This window comes from Chelonia mydas, chromosome 8 (genome assembly GCF_015237465.2).
Source record: "Chelonia mydas isolate rCheMyd1 chromosome 8, rCheMyd1.pri.v2, whole genome shotgun sequence".
In the NCBI taxonomy this organism is placed as follows: Eukaryota; Metazoa; Chordata; order Testudines; family Cheloniidae; genus Chelonia; species Chelonia mydas.
The window spans coordinates 22181160-22200980 of NC_057854.1; the positions used below are offsets into that span (position 1 = coordinate 22181160).

At 46.4% G+C, this 19821-nt stretch overlaps 1 protein-coding gene across 2 annotated transcripts in view; it reads left to right on the top strand.

Moving 5' to 3' along the window:
* The first annotated feature begins 5361 nt into the window (after nt 1-5361).
* The window catches only part of HTR4 (5-hydroxytryptamine receptor 4), a 220127-nt gene continuing 205667 nt past the window's right edge, over nt 5362-19821 (top strand). Inside the window, exon 1 of one of the 2 annotated variants that reach the window (XM_037907688.2) lies at nt 5362-5621. The gene's annotated coding sequence lies outside the window, so the exon portion shown is untranslated. The remainder of the gene's footprint in view (nt 5622-19821) is intronic. The other variant, XM_043552991.1, reaches the window with a different exon arrangement.

Here is a 19821-nt window from a genome sequence, read left to right on the forward strand (position 1 = left end):
TTTCGGTTTTCGCCAAGAACGTTGATGGTGACTGGACATCTAACATAATGAATGCCAGTGAAAATGAGGTAGCATCAGAGGCTAAAACAGGGAACAAACAAGTTAAAAATTACTTAGATAAATTAGATGTCTTCAAGTCACCAGGGCTTGATGAAATGCATCCTGGAATACTCAAATTGCTGACTGAGGAGATATCTGAGCCATTAGCAATTATCTTTGAAAAGTCATGGAAGACGGGAGAGATTCCAGAAGACTGGAAAAGGCCGAATATAATCTATAAAAAGGGAAATAGGACAACCCAGGGAATTACAGAACAGTCATCTTAACTTCTGTACCTGAAAAGATAATGGAGCAAATAATTAAGCAATCAATTTGCAAACATCTAGAAGATAATAAGGTCATAAGTAACAGTCAGCATGACTGAACAAATCTTGTCAAACCAACCTGATAGCTTTCTTTGACAGGGTAACAAGACTTGTGGATAGTGGGGAAGTGGGAGATGTGGTATCTGTACTGTTTTCTTTTTACTTCAACATCATCTTAATAAAAGCTTTTGATACTGTCTCGCATGACATTCTCATAAACAAACTAGCGAAAGGCAACCTAGATGGAGCTACTATAAGGTGGGTGCATAACTGGTTGGAAAACCGTTCCCAGAGAGTAATTATCGGTGGTTCACAGTCATGCTGGAAGGGCATAATGAGAGGGGTCTCGCAGGGATCAGTTCTGGGTCCAGTTCTGTTCAGTATCTTCATCAATGATTTAGATAATGGGATAGAGAGTACACTTATAAAGTTTGTGGACAATACCAAGCTGGGATTGGAAGGGGTTGCAAGTGCTTTGGAGGGTAGGATTATAATTCAAAATGATCTGGACAAACTGGAGAAATGGTCTGAAGTAAACAGGATGAAAGTTGATAAGGACAAATGCAAAGTACTCCGCTTAGGAAGGAACAATCAGTTGCACACATACAAAATGGGAAATGACTGCCTAGGAAGGAGTGCTGTGGAAAGGGATCTGGGGGTCATAGTGGACCACAAGCTAAATATGAGTCAACAGTGTAACACTGTTGCAAAAAAAGTGAACATCATTCTGGGAAATATTAGCAGGACATGAGAAATAATTCTTCTGCTCTACTCCGTGCTGATTAGGTCTCAACTGGAGTATTGTGTCCAGTTCTGGGTGCCACATTTCAGGAAAGATGTGGACAAATTGGAGGAAGTCCAGAGAATAGCAACAAAAATGCTTAAAGGTCTAGAAAACATGACCTATGAAGGAAGATTGAAAAAAATTGGGTTTGTTTAGTCTGGAGAAGAGAAGACGAAGAGTGGACATGATAACCGTTTTCAAGTACATAAAAGATTGTTACAAGGAGAGGGAGAAATATTGTTCTTCTTAACCTCTGCGGATAGAACAAGAAGCAATGGGCTTAAATTGCAGCAAGGGAGGTTTAGGCTGGACATTAGGAAAAACTTCCTAACTGGCAGGGTAGTTAAGCAGTGGAATAAATTGCCTAGGGAGGTTGTGGAATCTCCATCATTGGAGATTTTTAAGAGCAGGTTAAACGAACATCTGTCAGGGATGGCCTAGATAATATTTAGTCCTGCCATGAGTGCAGGGGACTGTGGACTAGATTACCTCTTGAGGTCCCTTCCAGTCCTATGATTCTATGATGCAGGAGAAGTCTGTCCTGTACATTTCTCCATTAATGACCGGCACTGACACACCAACCCTTCTGTTGCCTTTGGCTAACTGGGGAATATCTGCCTCTTCCAATTTGCTGTCACTCACACACTAAAGAATCACTAAACACTTTGCTGCCCCTAGGTGACCTGTCGGTTTTGTGTGGATGGGAGAACTGGCCTTGCATGTGGCTAATTCCTATTGTGCAGAATATTTACCCTCAAACATCTTTACCATAATACACACACAGACAAAAAGGATCAGATGTGAACAATGGATGTAACAGAGATAAAAACAATGAGGGTCCAACTCACAGCCTGCCTGCGGAATGGGTGGATTCTGCCTTGGGAACTCAGAACAGACTTTCAATAGCACCATTAAAATCAAACTTAATTTGCGTGATGTGAAGAATTTCCCTTGTCACCCAGTTGAGCTCACAAACACCTTCACGCCGAGTACAGGAACCAGTAAGAGACTTGTCAATGTAGGCTCTATTCTGTACTCTAATCTCTTAGGCCTGTTGAGGGTCAGACTCTAAAAGATCAAGAGGACTTGGACCACCCTCTGAATTAGACTCAAAGTTTCTGGATCCAAATCAGGGGGTTCAGGATTTCAGAATGTATTTCCCTTTATCTTTCTGTCCTTCTGTCTTTTTTCCTATTCTCTTATTTTTGGAAATAAACCAATAAAATATAAATAAAAAAGTGTATTTCCCTAAAAACATCCAGGGACCAGTAGAGTTGATCAGAGCTTTGAGTGTTTTGCTGTGATGCAACAAAGCAGTGTTTGGTAGGGATTTTCTTAAATGTAGTTCCAACTCCCTAATTCATCAATCCCCAGTCATCAATTTAGTGTTATGGATTAGGGTGAAAGAGGACAGGATCTCATGTACCATAGTGTTGGTTGCAGAATAAGAACATAGGCAGATAGATAGAAGTGATTTTGATTTATGCTACAGGTAGACAGTTACGAATACCAGAGTTATGAACTGACCAGTCAACCACACACCTGATTTGGAACCGGAAATATGCAATCAGGCAGCAGCAGAGAGAAGAAAAAAAAAAAAGACACAAATACAGTACATTACATTGTGTTAAACGTAAATTACTAAAACAAAAAAAAGGGAAAGCAGCATATTTCTTCTGCATAGTAAAGTTTCAAATCTGTATTAAGTCAACGTTCAGTTGTAAACTTTTGAAAGAACAACCATAAGGTTTTGTTCAGAGTTACGAGCAACCTCCATTCCCGAGGTGTTCGTAACTCTGTGGTTCTACTGTATATATGCTCCTGATCCAGCAAAGTATATGCTTAACTTCAAGCATGTGAGTAAATCCATTGACTTCAACAGCACCACTCATGCTTAGAGTTAAGTCAGTGTTTAAATATGTTGTTGGATTGGGATCTATATGCTCTGAGGTTTGTCATTTTATTTTGTCAGGCTTACACTTACGCACAGTAGTCCTGTGGTAGTGTTGCAGATATTGTCTTAGAACAATTATGACAGCTGGAAGGCTGCTGCTATCAGGCCTGTCAGACAGTATGCCGTGGAAGGTATCTACTCCATTGCAGGAGGAGATCACAGTGAGTGGGGTGTGTGTTGCGGTGTGGGAGGTGCAGGAACAGCAGTACCATGATCTATCAGTAGGAGCTAAAACGACGAGATTGAGGCAAATAGATGTGGGATTAATATTAAAAACAAAAGCTCGAGCAGCACTGGAAGCTCATAGTATTGGGAAGATACAAAATGAAATCTCTGTTGAGAATTCATTAAAATTAACCTTCAACTTTGGGAGGGCTCCTCTCAGGCCTGTATAGACCAATGGATAGAGCCTGTGCTGTGGGGCCAAAGTTTGACAGAATCTGGTCTGTGGTTAGAGACAGCATTTCTTCCTGGATCCAACCCTGCCAATAATTTTCTTTACACATAATATATTATTATTCTTAATCTTGCATTTCATTACTAAAGTGACTAACATCTAATAAATGTATGTAATGAACAAAAATAAATTGTATCGTAGCCTTGTGTGTCAGATTTTGTGCAACTAGGTTGTTAGAGCTGGTGGAAAAAGCTGACAAATTTTCACAGACCATTGTTGAAAGTTTTCCATCCAAATCTCAACCATTCTATGAATGGGTTGGAAAAGGGAAAGGATGAAAGATTGAAAAAATTGAGGGTTTTCTGTGAAAAATGTTTGTTGTATTTTGGAAAATTTGAAAAAGTTCAACCACCATTATGTGCTGTAATGTGGTAGATAACCTTCCTCATAAACACAGGCTGTCCATTTTCCCATACTGAGAACCCTAAATTTTCACTTTGGTGTAAAATGCCCTTTTATATCCCAACCTAAGTGGCATTCTGAGTATCCAGAAGCTTGACTGGAACACCCTATTACAGTGTGGTCCTCCTCTGAAGAATGCCTGTATTAAAATGGCACCTTTTTTTACCCTAATCCTGCAGTGTCATCCGCCTGAACTCAATTAAGCTCCTTGCGGGGTCTGGGGTCTGCTTAGGTTGATGTCATCATGGCAGGACCATGGTCTTATTCAAGAGACCTGTTCTCATTGTGTATCAGAGTCCTATCTGCTGACATTCATAGTAAAAACCAGTTGATTCAAAGATAGAGTGTGCTTTGGATTCTGACCCATCTTGTGCATGATCAACAGTAGGGGTTACTAAATTCCAGGTAGTCACAGCTGGATAAGCCTGTTACTGGAAATGTGATTGCACAGGTATCACTTAGGGTGTAATCTGAAGACCACACAGTTACACAGAGATAGCTGTGGCCCTAATATGTCCTGAAGAGTTGGAGATACTGGTGATGATAAGCTAGGTGGAAGGACTGCAGCTTGACACCCAGAGCCCAGGCTGAGTCTGCAGGGCTGGCGGTTAGAGAAAACAAATTTTCCTTGGCAAACAGAGCTGATTTGGATTGAAAATCACTGAGACAGTCAACAGGAGCCTCACGGTCACATTTTTACAGCCAGGTCAGACAAGAACAGGACTTACTGTTCTCCTGTTTGAAAGCTGCACTCCCTGTTATAGATGCGCTCACAGGGCAGAACTTGGATCCTGATCTGGGATTGTGAAGACACCCTCGTTTAGGGCGCTCACATGCGGGGTTTTGGCTCAACCCCGTATTTAAGTGAGCATTTTCAAAATTCAGAGCAGGATTTAGGTTCAAATTTCCAACACCCGGAAGATGCAGGAGCCTGTGGAGCCGGAGGCCCACTTCTCAGCAGGCCATAGAGCTAGTTCCATGTATGACATCCGCTGAAGATCTAGCCCCGGCTTAGGGTGATCTGGCTACTCCGTGTCCGTCTGTCTATCTTCTTCCCTACTACAGAAACGTCAGACTCGTCTTCCAAAGGAAGGAGGAGAGCTGGGAAGCAAGTGCTAAGCTGTCCGCAGGACGCCGCAGGCAGGCAGGGACTTCCCCCAGCCAGTGACCCGGCAGTGTGACGGCTGAGAAGAGTTGACACTCTCCGGACACGCAGCGAGAGGCTCCCGTCCCTAGAGCCCGGCTGGAGCAATGAGGGCACGGCCGGGTGCGCGATGCCCGCTCCGCACCGCCACTGCCCGTGCCGCCGCTGTCCCGCCTGCCCCGCTCCGCCCGGCTCCTCCCTCGCTCAGCCGGCGGGCGCGGCTGGCAGGCCGCCGGCCGGCGCTGATTGGCTGCCTTTGAAAGGCGGTGCCGGAGCATCCAGGACTTAGGAAGCCCGGGGAGCCGGCGGCGCGGTCAGCCGGCGGGGGAGCTGCTGGTCCGTGCGCTCGTGGCTGGCCAGCACCTTGTCTGGGAGCCGGGCCAGCGAGAGGCGCCTGCCCGAGGGGAGCGGGCTCTGGGACCGGCCGGGGAGGCAGCCAGCCCGCGGGAGGATGCAGACGGCCGCGTAGGGAGCTGGGCCATGCCCCGGGGGGCCAGGCTGCGCACACGGCAATGGTAAGGCGCCGCTGCCCTGCCCGGGGTGCAGCCCCGATCCTGCCAGGGTCCCTTAGTGAGCGCCCGGCCCGCGGAGACCTGCCCTCCCGAGGGGCGCGAAGGGCCGTCGGGCTGTCGTCGGGCTTTCTCCGTCTGTCCCTCGCCCCCGCGCGCCGGAGGGGCAGGGATGCGGAGTGGGGCCGGAGTGGCTCCGGAGGCAGTGGCGGAGTCTGTCCGGGGCACGTGCTCCGAATTAGACTTGGGGTGGCGGGACTGTGGGTGTGCGGCGGACAGGAGGAGCTCTCCCACGGGGGCAGACTTTGAACTTGGCCACCTGCCGGGTCAGTTCCGCGTCCCTTTCACACTGAGGAACAAACACCCCATCCTCCGTGGGGAGGGCAGCTCCCTCCGGCCCGGGCAGGGGGCAGAGCCAGTGCGCTCCTCGGGCATTTCCACCTCCAAGAGTTGCGGCAAGACAACTCCGCTTTGTAGCTCCGATTCCGGCTCACGCGTGCATCCCCCGATTGATTCACGGCAGGAGGATACGATACAGAGAACTAATGCCCGAGGGAAAGAGCCACGAAGAAGCACAAGCCAGGAGATGTTTTCAGCCGGCGTTTGAGAGCAGGGCTAGGCTCGCTGAAGCGGAGAACTAGGGGGAGGGCTGGTCCACCACCTGGCAGGAGCTGTAGGGGAGACGGCTCTGGCCCCAATAGTGACCAGACTGCGTGGAGAAGTGGCCCGTTCGAGTTGGGCAGAGAGTAGGGAGGAGACTGGCTGGTGCAAGCCCCGGAAAAAGGGGGCCACGGTTCTCCTTGCCACTTGGTGCTACTCAGCAGTGACACTGGCGTTGGAGAGAAGGTGTCTCTCTCTCTTGCGCTCCGGCTTCTAGTCTTATCTGAGTCCGAGGGTGAGAAGTTGGTGCATCGCCTTGCTCTTGGAGCCTGCGAAGCCCTAAACGCAGGTTGATTTCCTTGCAGCGTGAAGCAGGAGGTGTAGCTGAGCCGTGAGGGAGGGCACTGTCCTTGATCAGAATGCCATAGGCAACGGAGTAAATGCCTTTACGGGGTCTCCGTTGTTCCTGGCCTTAAAATATTCCATCAGTAGATGCACTTTGTCCAAGAGACTGTGGCTAACAGTCAACCCACTGCAACATATTGCCCTCTCTGCCCAAAACACCCCAGAGGCAACAAGTGCTTTTAGTCTGAGGAGCTCAGGGGAACACTTTTCAGTCTGACTGTGTTTGATAGGGTGTATTCTGAACAACCATGATGTTACTAATCTCTGATTACCGGCTAGATACCACAGCATGTGTTACCGGGCCAAGTTTATTATTTTGAGGTTACAATAGCAAATCACCACCAGACTTTGTATATGAGTGTAATTCTTAAATCTCTAAGCTTCATGGGCCAAATTGATCTGCCAGGTAAACCCAGTGAAGTCAGTGGAGTTACACCAAGAAAGAATTGATCTAATTTTGTCTGATTTCATTGGTCAAGGTTTATAGAATTGCATATATAAAAATGCATGTACGTAATTTGCTTGTAAAATTACTGTCATAGTGATTGTACATGCATAGGGAAAGCTGTCTAATTAGTGATTGTCTGGGCAAATGCCTACAATTACACGTGCAAAGTTTGTGTCTATAATTTTGGGCACAAACTACAAATCTAGTCTATTGCTTATATGGTGCCAGAAGACTGACTTAAATGGCAAAGCAATAGAAGGTGGAAAGTACAAGTTTAAATGGCGTGTACTACTTGATGGAAGGAGATCTCTCTAGCCATTTTGTACTGCCTTCGATCACCATAGTGTCCAGGTACCTCCTCCAGGTTAATGAATTGTTATAGCAACGTCCCCTGGTACCCTTGACTTGATGTCACCGAATGTGTCTGCTAATATTTTCAGTCAGCTGGAATTGTTAGTAATGATCCACGTGAAGGTGAGGCACCTGTGACTGTTATCTGCCAACTGGCAGCAGCGGTAGAGAATGCAGATAGTGTATCAAGGAGTGTGCAGAGAAAGAGGGGTTTGCTGGGCTCTGCTGGAGTTGGTAACCTTCATTTAAGTAAGCTTATATTAGAATTGCTGTTGCTTGCTTGAGGGATCAGTGTTTTCTGGTGAGTAATGGTGCTATTGGAATTAAAACAGCTTTCTGCTTTGACAATCACATATACAGAGAAGGGCTTTCCATGGTGTTTGGATGTGATAGGGCAAATGCAAACTCCTGTGACTGAAGGCAGGGCTTAGTACTCTCCTCCAAGTCAGACTCCACATCTACCAAGGACCTGAACTAAAGTCATGTGTGTGTGGGTGTCTTTCCATTCACTCCAGTGGGCTTTGGATCATGTCCTAAGAACATGGCCACTTCATGGATCTGAGCGTCGTGAAGAGAGAGTGACTGTCTCCTTCCGTGGATGTTCTCTCTGTGAGAGAGACTGAATAACTGGAGCATGAGGAGCCCCTTCTGGAGAGCAGCTTGAGAGAGTTTGAGTTTGAACTGGCAGTTTTCTTTAACCACAGAGGCATCTTTTATGGCTCCAAAACAACTTTCCCCCATGGAAAGTTCATAAAGTCTGAGGAATTAAACATGCAGCTGCAGTTTTTGGCTGCATCAGTGCAGTCAGCAGAAGATAAGCTCTAGTTTATCAGGTCTGAGCACCGAAATGAAGGGGTGGCAGCTAGCCTGGGTTGGCTCTGTGGAGCATGTGATGTCATGACTTCTTCATTTTCCTTATTTCATGGAAGGAAGTGGACAAAGCTTTATGTGAATATAATCTTGTGTTTAATGAGGGGACAAGGAAAGATTTAATTACTCAATCACTTTGGCAGCTGACTGCAATTGCCAGGGATAGAGGAGGCTGTGCATTGGTTTTGATAAAGGTTACTAGGTTTTATTGTTTCTGAATGATGACTCTGTTCCCAAATCCACTCCAAGGAACTGGCTGCAGTCAGGTCTGAGATTCAGTCCCTAATGAAGGTAGCCTTGCAGTCTGCATAAGGCTGTGAAATACCAAGGAACTGAAGAGTTCACATTGTACAGCACCTAAAGCCCACAAATGGGCTTGGCTGCTGCATCTCTTCTCCGCTTTAAAAGCTGAAAAGACCACTGATCAGATTTCCCTGTAGCATTCTCTCCAGGAAGGGGAACTCACGCTATCCTCAGCGGTTAGCACTATATCCTTTGTCTCTCAGAAAAATGTGCAGACACTACACATGTTGGTTGATTTTTAACTAAAGATTTGATGAACTTGTCAATTTCCTTTCAAATAGTTGGTTACTAGGGACAGATCTAACTGTCTGTGATCCTCATGGTTTTGTAAACAATGACTTAAAAGTGAGAAGAGTAGTTCACGGACATCTCTTGCTCATTTATTCAAAATACCCTAAGAAGTCTCCAAACAGTGCACTGTGCTAATGTATGCCAATTCTATTCCTGTATCCATTGCCCTGGTGTCTTCCCTCCCTTTGCCTCCCCCACCCCCCCACTACAAGGTGGTCTACATCCACCTGTCACCACTTGTCCCTATTTAGGATCTCATGTGTTACCCTTATTCACATTGTCCTGCTCTCCATGAGTTGTCCCTTGGAAATCTACAGGACTGCTTGGAGAGTCGGGTACTAACCAACATGAGTAAAGGTGACAGAAGCAACACCCTTGATTGTAAGCTCTTTGGGGCAGGGACTGTCTTTTATATCTGTACATAAGCAAAGTGACCCTTTTTACTGGGCTAAACCAATAAATTTAAAACAAAGTTTAAACTTCTTCCCATGACCCATCATAAGCCTGTGGAGCTCAGTGTCACAAAGTGTTATTGAGCAAAGACCTTAGTAGGATTCAAGGAGCCAGATCCACAGCTGGTGTAAACCTGCAGAATGTCAATTGATTTCAATGGAATTGTGCCAATTTAAACCAGCAGAACATCTGGCCCAAAGAGTTTAGTAATGATTTATATGAATAATACCTCCAGCAATTGTAATCCTAGCTAGTTTAATCTACCACACCTATAAACCCTCATGTGTCAGGGCATAACTCAACCACTACCCTCCTTGCGGTTAGGAAGAAGCTTTGCAGACTGCTCAATAATTATCCACTTCAGATTTTCTTGCACCTCCCTCTGAAGCATCTGGTACAGACCATTGTCAGATAAGAAAGCTGATTAAAGGGATCATGGTATGAGCCACTGTGACCATACCTGTGTTCCTTTGTTCAGCTTGTTAGGTAATGTCCCAAACTTAAAAACAAATCTGCCTCAGAGGTCCCTAGATTCCAGGTAACATGGCTGTAGGGAAATGGGCTGTCTATTGAACTTAAACAAAGATAGATGCCTATCTAGAAACCTTATTTTGCATTTTGTCACTATGCCTGGAAAAAAAACAACCTCGCTTAGAAAGGCAGTGCGACAAGAATTAGTCTAATGGAGGGAGTATTTCCATTTCTCCTAATAGTTGCTCTATCTTTAGATAGTCAGTTATATTTTAACTCACCCCCTTTCTTTGCCTCAGCTCTGCTCTCATCGATCAGATGCCCTCTCCTTTATGGCTTATGTAGGAAAATAACATACATAGTGGCAAAAGCATCAGAGTCCTGTGGACCTTTTAGACAGATGTATTGGAGCATAAGCTTATGCACCAATACATCTGTTAGTCTATAAGATGCCACAGGACTCTTTGCTGCTTTTACAGATCCAGACTAACATGGCTACCCCTCTGATACTTGACATACACGGTGGTAATTTTTGAGTTGGATTCTTGTGAAAAGTGGATTCTAAAAGGTAGGAAGGTGTCCAGTTAATTGGATTGTGACCTATTGACTGCCACTGTTCCATATAATCTTTTACCTAAGTTGCCGCTGGTGTAAATTAGTGTCCCAACATTAGGGTTAGGCTTAGACCCATATGCGCAGTGGAAGTCAATGGGACTTGTGGCAATATCCTGTCTGATACATTTTCATGCTAAAAATAAATATTGCAATGGTCTCTATTTTTTTTTCCTTGTTAGTCTCTGTTCCCTGGGGTGCCCTTTAGTCTCATGACACCTTCCACTACAAATGCCTTGGTTCTCCATACTGCACCAATGTGTGCATCATGAGGTGCAGTTTGGTGTGCATTACCTCCCAAGAGGTGGAGAAGGGACAGTCAGTAGCTTGGATAACATGAAACTGACTCCCATATTTTTGAAGCAGCTGACTTGAAATTACACAATGTGACCAGATTAATTAGATTTATTGTTTTAACAAATTTCGTTTGGGGTGGGGGTGAATCCAAATGAATAACAGTGGCTGCAGACACATGGGTTACACTGGGAGACAAATCCAGCAGTATACAGTGGAAAGCAAATTAATTTGAGGAAAAGACAAATTGAACTTCGCCAGCTTTATGTAATTAGGGAAACAATTACAGAAAATAGCAGGAGGTGCAATCAGCAAGTAGCAGTGATGGAGGCTGGGTGCAGGGTGACAGCTGTTCTCTAGGGATGTAAGTCACCCAATGCATAGGGGCACCATGAAGCAGATGCAGCCCCACTCTTGTCCTATTTTGAAGGCTTTTTAGGGGAGCAAAATGGCAATAGACCTCGTGCGGGGCCCCCTGCTCAGGATTGACTTTCCTCTTATATCCCTGTTGCAGTCTGACTCAGAAATGTTTATTTTTAATTACTTTTACAAACCTTTCCAGTTTAAAATGTTTGTGTTTTGTGCAGCACGGGCTGGTTTCAAAGCCCATTCATTGGCAACAACGGGAGTCTTTTTCTATTGACTTCCACATGCTGTGGATCAGGTCCTGTATTTCACATGGCTTACATACATGTTCTGTGCTCAGCATTCTGCTGGCACATCCACGCATACTTTCTCACTCCACTATTCTGTACTCCTCATCACATGGCCTGACTTTCAGGGATGCTCCACACTCACCGCTCCTACTCAAGTTAATCAGAGCTGCATGGGCTCAGTAGCTCTGAAAATCACACCTGAACTGTCAGGCTTGTACACCCATCCTCTCCCGTTCCCACATCCACTCTGACTTCCCATCCTCTTCCTTGCACACCTCTGACTTGGTGGCCCACGTTGATCTTTGGTAGCGTGAGAGCTGTCCAGCCAAAAAAAACAGTGCAAAGCTGCAGTCACAGCCAGCAAGACTAGAGTGCAGACCCGCTAGTGCTCAAGGTTTATGCTGCAGCAACATGGTTCACAGCAGCAAGTGCTGGAACTGTTATCTCACAAAGAATTCATCCAAGCTTAGAATAAGCAAAACAAAGAGACAGCATGGGGCAACAAAAAGGCATTTGCTCATTCCAGCTGCTCCAACTCAGTTTACTCAGTCACATCACTGTGGAAAGGCTCATTATTTTCTTAATTTTTTCCCCCCTCAGTTTGAGATGGTAAAGAGAAGTCCTGCCCTCATTACAGTTCCCATGGAGACAGATCTGATGCTGTACTTCAAAGAGGGGCTGGGCAGGCAGCTGGCATTTTTGTCTCCGCTAGCAGAACCCACTGTCTGGGAGGATCCTACTGCCTGGCTCTGCACCATCAGTTATCTCGGCAGTCTGTTGTTTCATCCGCTAACTAGGCTCCCTTAAAGCCAACTAGCAAACAGTAGGGGCTTTGCTGATGAGGAAAAGATCCTGTACCTGTGCCATGCCCAAAGTTGATGTGAGAAAATTCCCACCTCTGTAAAGTGCTGCACGTTAATTTGAATGTAGTCTGGTGCCTGGAGCACAGAACACAGATGTTGCACATTGGAGGAGTCCAAGGATATGTCTACACTACCCCAAAAAAGTGTGTACTTAATTCGAGTTAGCGAACTCTGCTTAAAATAGCTGTGAAGACACAGCAACTCCACTTTTTAAATTCAGATTAGCAGCTTGAGTTCAACCACAGTCCTCTCTATAGGCTCTAACAGAATAGGGGTAGACAGGGAATCAGAACTTCTGGCTCTGACACCGACTTCCTCTGTTGCCTTTTGTAAATCCTGTCTTCTTATTCTATCAGTATAATACGGACTTACCTCCCTCACAGGGTTATTGTGAGAATGATTACATCACCTTACCTCTGAATTTAGCCTGTAAACTCTAGAATACTTATCCAAGTATAACACTTATGTCCATAAAATGTGAATTGGACAAATTTTGACATTGTCCCTTTAAATGTCAAATCAGCTACTCTAGTAGTGTAGGCATCAACAAAGCTCCTGCTGTTTTTTCCCTCCAGTAAATTAAAGCACCTTGCAGAGATGAGAGGATTTCCTGATGGCCTGCTCTGGGATATTCTTCCTCATCTGAATAGTCCTCCCTCATGCCAGGAATGCGTAGAGTTTGGTGGGACTCATTGGCTGAGCAAGCATGTACAGGATTAGGCCCCAGGTCTGTAATTAATGCAGCAGCAGGAGGGGATCCAGTTTGATTTAATACAAGTCTAAACTTTTAGAAAGTTTGCAGAGTAAATTACTGAAATCTGCTGAAACACAGGCCCACTTTGTTGCTGCACTGGTTACAATTGTCATTGTTTCCATCATAAAATTTTCCTGAGGGGTGGGGCAGAGGGAAGGGGATGGTTTGAAAAGCAGCACAGCTGATTTCACTGAGATCAGGTGAAGTGGCAGACTGTTTCTTTTCATGTGTTCATTTTGCAAAATGTCACTTTAAACCCTCTTTTTTGAGGGGCAGAGGAGGATGGGTTTCAATAACTCAGAGCTGGACTCCAGGCTTAGCAAAGGCCCGGGAAGCCAAAATGAGATGTCTGTTGTGAGTCACATTAAGTTGCAAAATGTACATCCTGCTGAAATCCTTTTTATTCTCTGTCTTGATGCATGAAATGTTTGTCTTTAAGAGGGGGTTCTTAGCCTCTTCCATACTGTGGTACCATCTTGTAAGAGAATGGTCTGGCCAACCTCTCCTATATGTTTTGAGCCTCACTTCCCAGCGTACCCAGGAAGAAAGGGGGGAATGGTCACAATGCCCTTGAAACCTGATTGTGAGAACACCTAGTTTATAGAACAGGGAAGGTTTTGGTGAAACTCTAACATACTCTTCGGTTCCCAGATAAACCGTCCCATTGGTAATGGGTACCTTTTGTGCTATATGCAAAGATGATGGGCCAGATGCTTAGCTGGTGTAAATTAGCATAGTGCTATGCTGATTTATGCCAGTTGGGAATATGTGTCAGTCTTTTTCAGAAAAGGAATGAAAATTGATCCAAAGAGGGTTTCATCCTTTTTTGGTGGGTAACTATTGCTCAGAAAATAGATTCCATAGATTCACAGGGTGAAATCCTGGCCCCACTTAAGTCAATGGGAGTTTTACCATTGACTTCAGAGCCAGAATTTCATCCAGAGATCATAAAGTCACAGGGGACTATAGTGATCATCTAGTCTGACTTCCTGCTTAAGACATAGGCTGAAAAATCTGTAAGAAAGACACACAAGAAAAATTTAAATTGGCTGAGGATTTGGATCTAAAATGGCACCAGTGATTCATTGTAAATCAAGGGAGAGGGGGAATAAAAAAAAGAAACCAGTATTTGAAGAAGGAAATTGTTTCCTTTTAATAAAGGAAAAAAAAAACCTGTTTAAAAGTGTACTTCACTGTGAGAATTTCCAGACAGCACATGTAAAAGTGTCTGGAAGGAGAATAAAAAGCAGCAACTTCAGGCAGTGGTTAGACCTCCTGCTCTCCTTTCATCCCCAGCGCTACGCTTCACTTTAGACTTTTCCTTGGAGCTTTACTTTGTGGTCAGGACTAGCATTTTTATTAGGTTTTGTGCAATGTTAAACTAAGCATTTATAAGACGATGAGAGCCCAGCTATATTGCATGAGGACAGAATCTGGCACCCTTCCCCATGTCAAGTGATGGCGTACTCCTCTAGCAGTCCCACTGAAATCAGCAGGATCACGCCATAAGGTGCTACTAGCTGGAGTAAAAGTATCCAAAGCAGGCTCACGGGGATAAGCAAAGCAAAAGATGGGACATTTTAGCCACCCAGTGTCCCATTTGCTGGTGTGATGTGCTGGACGTCCGCCAGCACAGATGGAATACCTTGATATTCTGTTACAACCAAGGGCAAATGCTCAGCTTAGGAAATGTTTGCAGCATGTGGGGCATCCCACAAACGCCTCCCCATGGATAGGAGTGGCAGCTCCTAGGGGACTTTGCATGCCTTGCTGGAGCCTGAAGGATGCTTTTGCTCCTCTCTGCTCCAAAGGCACCACTCCTATGTGGGCACCAACCTGGCAAATTTGGCTGACAGCCAGGTACTCGCAGACATAGTGGCTTTGAGGAGAGCCATTAAGGAAGGAATGACTTGAAAATGCTGCTAGTTAATCCCCACCCAAAGCCATAACCATCCAACACAAGAAACCACAATTGCACCAGGGAGCAAATAGAGATAGATCCTATTAGAGAGATTCTGAGGACTGAATTGGCCACAGAGGCTGAACTGCTCTTAACACTTTAGAAAAAAGAAAAGGAGGACTTGTGGAACCTTAGACTAACCAATTTATTTGAGCATAAGCTTTCGTGAGCTACAGCTCACTTCATCGGATGTCTTCCACTGAATGCCTCCGATGAAGTGAGCTGTAGCTCACGAAAGCTTATGCTCAAATAAATTTGTTAGTCTCTAAGGTGCCACAAGTCCTCCTTTTTTTTTTTTTTTTGCAGATACAGACTAACATGGCCGCTACTCACACTTTAGAGTGATCCCTTCAGGGCAGGGGTGGTGATAGGGCAGTGGGTGGGAGGGGAGCTTCCTCTGCCACTGCCTTTGTTGTACTTACTCTGTGGCTAGTGGACTTTGGCCTCAGTGGTTGTGATTCTAGAGCCTTTCAAAAGCACAAAACTCAGCTGAAAAGGACAGCAGGGAAAGATGTTGGTTTCAGCTATTCTTAGGGAGGAGGCAGAGGCTGCAAAATGGAAGGAAGAGAGGCAGATAAGATCCAGAGCCTTAACTGGTGCTATGTAGATGGATTAGACAGAGAGGATTTCTCTTCTGTGGGATGCTTGGGGACAGTTGTTCTTTAACAGTATTGTGAAGAAGTGCTGACAGCCCTCTCCCAGCCTTTCACTTACATAGGGGAGCTCTTCCTGGAAAGCAGGACAAGATTTTTACACAGGAAATATATTCCTGGACAGCTCTCTTCCTTTGCAGAGGCTCTGACATCTGGTGGGCAATTGGACATTTTCTGTATTGCACCTGTCGCCTGACAGAAATCAGATGTTTAACTGTTTGTCAACTGTTAATCCAGTGGGATGGAAAAAGGAGATGTTAATAGGGCAGCTTCCTTTTCTGGAGAGTGGCAATGACCGTAATCTCCTCCCTCCCTGGGATGTTTACAAAGCCTAATGAATTAATCTTTACAAGGGCTCTATTGGTGCAGAGTGATACGTGAGTGCTGAGAGTTATGATACTCCCTGTGCTCTAGCTAGGAGGATGGAAGCCATGTGTCTGGTTGGGTGTGGGGGATGTAAATTGCATTTCTTTGGGCCAAAGAGGTCCTGATCTTCCCCTCCCTCCCCCCAGGAGAGCATTTCTCCGAGAGGTCAGGTGCTGTTACCAGGTACAGGAGCTGTTAGTTTTGGGGGCAGGGTGAAAACTGAGAGAGGATGCACGCATTGGTGCCCTCCGTCTAGCCAGAACTGCCTACTTCCCTGGTAGGGTGGATTGCATCTGCTCTCCTCTGCTGCAGCCTCCTTCCCGGGTGAACTACCAGCCATTGGGGGCCCTGGGCCAGGGTGTACATGGCAAAAACTGGTTTGCACCTCAGTTGAATCTGTCCCTCTGTCATTTTCTTCATGAGAAACCTTTCCCAGCATAAGTATCGATGTGGACCAAAAGGGAATTTGGCACTAATCAGTAGTAAATCAGCCCTTAAACCCCAGGAAATACATGGCTTTGCAGTGCAGCTGCTTCTACTGCTCTGGGGGGGACCCTCTGACCAGGTGAGCTACCCACCATGAAAGTCCAGAGGTAAAGAGAATGTCTGGAAGAACAAGCCCTGTGAAGTTGGTTGCAATATTTAACTGGTCATGCATAGGGTGACCAGATGCTCTGGTTTTTAAAGGGACAGTCCTGTATTTAAGCCCTCCTGCAGGTGGCCTGACTTTCTTAAACAGGCATATTGGCCAATATTTTCTGTCCCCCCACGTCCCCAACAGTGTTGGTGGGCCCTACTGGTGGGGGATCCAATGATGGGGGGTGAGTGTGCAAGGCTGGTGGTGGGGCCCTTGACCTGCTTCCTCTCTCGCTGTCCTCTCCCTGCTTTGCCCCTTCATCCCCAAGCCCCACTGCTCCTCCGTTATTCCCCCATCACCAGGGCGCATCCCATCCCACTCCCAGCACTGTGCAGAGAACCAGCCCCTGGTCAGCACACTCAGCTCATGAACAACCTGGCCGGCAGGCTCCTTCCTTCCTTCCCCCACTGCCTTTGACTGGGCCAGCACGCCTGGAAAGCCCAAGACTCTCCAGCCTGGGGAGCTGGCCAGGAGGAGCGGAGCCCTGCATGTACCAAAGCCCCGCACAGTACTGGGACAGGGAAGCCTCTCTGTCCCTCAGCTAAACTCTGGAGGGGGAGAGGAGGGGAAGCAATTTCCAGACGGTTCATGCCCCAAACCTGTAGTCTCCATAGCAGCCCCCGGGGCAGGCGCTTAGCACTTTTTTCGCACCCCTGCCTCCTGGGTCCTGCCCCCAGGGAGTGCAGGGCAGCTCCGTCCCCTAGGCACCCTCCCCTGCTGAGCCACCTCTCTGGCTGGGTTTGCTGGAGCCCCTGCAGTCAGGTTCCCTGGGCCCTGGTGCACAATGCATTGTTGGGGCTTAACCCCTTCCTGCCCATGCTGTAGCGGAACAGAGAGGGGACAGGAAGTTGCTGGGTTATATTGGTGGCCAGCAGTAGCTTGGAAGTGTTAGCTGCCTTTTGACACTGTGCAGGCAGGAAGGGACAAGCTGCTTCCACCTTCACAAGCAGTCGGGGGAGGAGGGAGATGAACTCTGCACAGACACAGGCCAAGTCACGGCTCCGCCCTTCCCCCACTCCTGCCCTGCAGCAGGAAGCAGCTCCCATCCCTTCCTTCCCGCACAGTGCTGAAAGGCTACTGCTGGCCACATTCTGGTATGAACTCTGGCAGAAATCTGAGGATGGGATCTTGCATCCCTCCCCTCCCCACCATGTGTTGCCTCAGGAAGATGCAGTGCCAGGTACCAGGAGAGGCAGGTCTGTCCTGGGGGCCCAGTCAGTCATGGAGGGTGGAGAGCATCAGGCAGGGAGGGTCAGGTGTCGGTCAGTCACCCCTCCCTCTGTGAGAGAGGTGTATGGGAGTGTGTGTCACCCCTCCCCGGGTGTATGTAGGGGCTAGAGGTGTGTGCCACCCTTCCCCATGTGAACCCTAAAGCAAGAACAAAAATAAAGTCTCCAGGAGACACCACTGTGTCTCAGAAAACACACACAATCTGCACCGAACACAAACTTGCTGCTGGCCTGTTAAGTCATTAGAGATGTAAAGGTGCACTACATGGACAACAAAGGCATAGTTGTCACACAACTAAACTATGCTGTGTTTATCTATGTTTATCTTGGGTACTTATGGCCCCCCATTACCACAGCATCTTATAGTCTGACATATTTATCCTCCCACCATCTCTGAGAGAGAGGGCAGTACTATTACCAACATCTTAAAAGCTGAGGGAATGTGACTTGCCCAAAGTCACATAGGACAACTATGGCAGAGCAGGGACTTGAAGCTGAGTCCTAAGCTAATGTCCTAAACCATTAACCATCCTCTTCTTAGGTTACAGTCACAAACTCCTTTGGTCCTCCCCTTGACTTTACCTTGGCAGCTGATAGCAGTTCCCCCAAATGCCATGCAACCAGTAGTCTGTGTGTCCTGCTCTCATCCCACTTACACTCTTAAAGGAGAAATAACCCATTCCACCATGACTGCCTTGAACACCAGTTCTAACAGCCTATCAGAGCATTTGGGGTGGCAGGTGACAGTTTCTCCTCCAATCGAGTTTTCACCCTAACTCAGTCTTGTTTGTTTGAATTGTGAATTCTCCTGTCACTTCCCCATCATTCCCATATATTTAAAAATAAGAAATCCCAAATCCAGCAGTGCTTGGGAGAAGCTCAGGTTAGCCATGAACATCCTCATGTCTCCTAGTGGCCAGACCTTGAGGGGGAGGTAAAAGGTGGGGGAGTCATACTTCTGGGAAGTCAGAGATGTTCTTTTCTAGGGGCCAAATGCCAAAGTCCATACTGAGGTTTCACTCGGTTCTTACTGAGACAAAACTTTTGATTGAAATTAACAGACTTTTGAGCAAAGCAAAACCTGAATGAAGAATCCAGAATTTGTCTTCCTCAGCTTGTGACGCATGACTAGGAACATTGAAGTGGCTGAGGTTCTGGCAGAATGGAGCAGGGGTTGATCTGAATCCAGGCATCCATCCAAGTGAGACTGCAAAATTGGCCTCTAGCATCAGGCTGATTTGATCCAAGGGACAATGCATAAATATCCTTTTGGCTACATCTAAACGATGAGCTATTGGTGTGATTCCCCGCACACATGCACGTACTCGCTCTAGGTCTTATCAGGCTAGCATGAGTGTGTGTATAAATAGCTGTGAAGCCGCGGTAGGACAGGCAGTGACGGTGGCAGCACGGCTGAGCCGTGCCAAGAACCGGTAGGTACATTCTCCACATGGCTAAGCCATGCTGCTGTGGCTACGCAGCTATTTATCCTCGCATTAGCGCCCTGAGAGTGTGTATGAGTATGTGGATGAGAGTTGGGAATTACATGCCTCGCTCGTAGTGTAGATATAGCCTAATTGACATAACTGATTTGGAGAGAAGGGGCTGTCACAAGATGAGGATGGTGATGGGTAGTGGACATTCATCGCTGAAAAGGTGATGTCTACATTTTCATGGAGAAGAAGAGATGAGGGATACACAGGGTTGGTTTTAAATTGTCTTTCTCAAGCTTTCCAGGAGATGTCAGCAGCTCTAATACTGAAGGGTGTTTCCTTGCTTGTGATGCAGTAGGAGACATGAAGAATATGTAAACAGGTTAGAAAGCCTGGTCCATCCTCTATGTGAATATGGAACTGGGATTCAGTGACCATGCCCCTGTACCATCGAAGCCAATGGGAGATTTTCCATTGAGTTGAAATGGGAGCGGAATGGTCCATTATGTTAACTGGATTATTGGTGGTGGGTCTGGCAGAATCTGTTTACAACATTC